Genomic DNA, 2,874 nt, shown 5'->3' with positions numbered 1-2,874 from the left:
AAAAAAACTTTATTTGTCCTGTAACTGACATCTACGAAAAGAGTAGGATGTTTAAAATTTAGTGTCCCTTCCATATAGAGTTCGTTAGAGACGGAAGAACATTGGCTAATATGAATAGGGGCGGGATAAGAAAACGATTGTCATCTTTATAAAGAGCTTTCCGAGTTTTCAGATGAAATCGGTTACGCAGTGTTTAGGTGTATAGCTACATCGTGGCGGAGCGTCAGTGATGGTATAAGACAAATTTATCGTCAGCCACAATCGCAAAAAAACTTTAACAACTATAACCGGTTTCAACAACTGCGTCATCTTCAGACAGCTTGCCCTTGTATTCACGTGCTGTAGCTCTTGATCAGTCTTCTGCAATCCTACGCAAACTGAAAAAGCAGCCGCTAGTCAACTTTCGCCAAGATGAAGTTTACTTCACTCTTGTAAAGAGTTCTTGCGTCAATTAAGATAAATATTTTACGTTCCGTTGGGCCCTCAGCATAGTACACGTCATCATAAGTAATAATGAAAATGAAAGCTCCAAAACTGCAACTTTTTTGTATAGAACAGTGAAAAGATGCGATAACAACGACTAATCAGATTCTTCGCGGCGCTTTCTGTACCGGCTTGCGGTCGGGTTACGATTCCACTGTGCTAACGTTTGAATTTTGATTTCTTTCTCTGGAAAACACAATACATTCTACGTTTTTTTGAAAATAAGATTCAGCTTGAGAGTATTTTTGCTGATAAAATATACGTATGAAAAGTTCGTTGAATTAAATGAGAAGTCACTGCTACAACACAGCTTTTCGAAATTTTTATTTCCTCCACTTCAGATGGAGTGTTTTGTTTATATTATTGAAATGGTTCAAGTGGCTCTGAGCACTATGGGACTTGACACTGAGGTCATCAGTCCCTGAGACTTAGAACTACTTAAACCTAACTAACCTAAGGACATCACACACGTCCATGTCCGAGGAAGGATTCGGACCTGCGACCGTAGCAGCAGCGAGGTTCCGGACTGAAGCGCCTAGGACCGCTGGGCCACAGCGGCCGGCTACATTATTGAAGCAGAGGTGATGTCTTTTTTGCGACATTTCTGCAAAGGGATGTGTATTTCTTGTATATACACTCCTGGAAATTGAAATAAGAACACCGTGAATTCATTGTCCCAGGAAGGGGAAACTTTATTGACACATTCCTGGGGTCAGATACATCACATGATCACACTGACAGAACCACAGGCACATAGACACAGGCAACAGAGCATGCACAATGTCGGCACTAGTACAGTGTATATCCACCTTTCGCAGCAATGCAGACTGCTATTCTCCCATGGAGACGATCGTAGAGATGCTGGATGTAGTCCTGTGGAACGGCTTGCCATGCCATTTCCACCTGGCGCCTCAGTTGGACCAGCATTCGTGCTGGACGTGCAGACCGCGTGAGACGACGCTTCGTCCAGTCCCAAACATGCTCAATGGGGGACAGATCCGGAGATCTTGCTGGCCAGGGTAGTTGACTTACACCTTCTAGAGCACGTTGGGTGGCACGGGATACATGCGGACGTGCATTGTCCTGTTGGAACAGCAAGTTCCCTTGCCGGTCTAGGAATGGTAGAACGATGGGTTCGATGACGGTTTGGATGTACCGTGCACTATTCAGTGTCCCCTCGACGATCACCAGTGGTGTACGGCCAGTGTAGGAGATCGCTCCCCACACCATGATGCCGGGTGTTGGCCCTGTGTGCCTCGGTCGTATGCAGTCCTGATTGTGGCGCTCACCTGCACGGCGCCAAACACGCATACGACCATCATTGGCACCAAGGCAGAAGCGACTCTCATCGCTGAAGACGACACGTCTCCATTCGTCCCTCCATTCACGCCTGTCGCGACACCACTGGAGGCGGGCTGCACGATGTTGGGGCGTGAGCGGAAGACGGCCTAACGGTGTGCGGGACCGTAGTCCAGCTTCATGGAGACGGTTGCGAATGGTCCTCGCCGATACCCCAGGAGCAACAGTGTCCCTAATTTGCTGGGAACTGGCGGTGCGGTCCCCTACGGCACTGCGTAGGATCCTACGGTCTTGGCGTGCATCCGTGCGTCGCTGCGGTCCGGTCCCAGGTCGACGGGCACGTGCACCTTCCGCCGACCACTGGCGACAACATCGATGTACTGTGGAGACCTCACGCCCCACGTGTTGAGCAATTCGGCGGTACGTCCACCCGGCCTCCCGCATGCCCACTATACGCCCTCGCTCAAAGTCCGTCAACTGCACATACGGTTCACGTCAACGCTGTCGCGGCATGCTACCAGTGTTAAAGACTGCGATGGAGCTCCGTATGCCACGGCAAACTGGCTGACACTGACGGCGGCGGTGCACAAATGCTGCGCAGCTAGCGCCATTCGACGGCCAACACCGCGGTTCCTGGTGTGTCCGCTGTGCCGTGCGTGTGATCATTGCTTGTACAGCCCTCTCGCAGTGTCCGGAGCAAGTATGGTGGGTCTGACACACTGGTGTCAATGTGTTCTTTTTTCCATTTCCAGGAGTGTACATATAATTCAATGCAATCGATATTATTCGCTAATTATACTGATATTGCTTGTTCATTATCAATACTTAGCGGGTTGACGCTTTGGTTAATAATTGAACTCCAGCACACTTCACAGGTTCACATAGGCAAAGAACGCCTTCTCCAGTATACACGCAGTGTAAAACAATGTTCAGGGCATCTAGCTGACTATGATATTGTATCTTAAAGAACCTTATCAAATAAATTATAAATACAAAGTTATATGGTTTATATTGGGAATCATTTAACGATGGCTCTCAATCAAGGTACGATAGTTAAAATGGCACTGATCCATTCGTTGAATAGATCGATTT

This window comes from Schistocerca serialis, chromosome 3, assembly GCF_023864345.2.
Source record: "Schistocerca serialis cubense isolate TAMUIC-IGC-003099 chromosome 3, iqSchSeri2.2, whole genome shotgun sequence".
In the NCBI taxonomy this organism is placed as follows: Eukaryota; Metazoa; Arthropoda; class Insecta; order Orthoptera; family Acrididae; genus Schistocerca; species Schistocerca serialis.
This window is presented reverse-complemented; position numbering follows the sequence as displayed.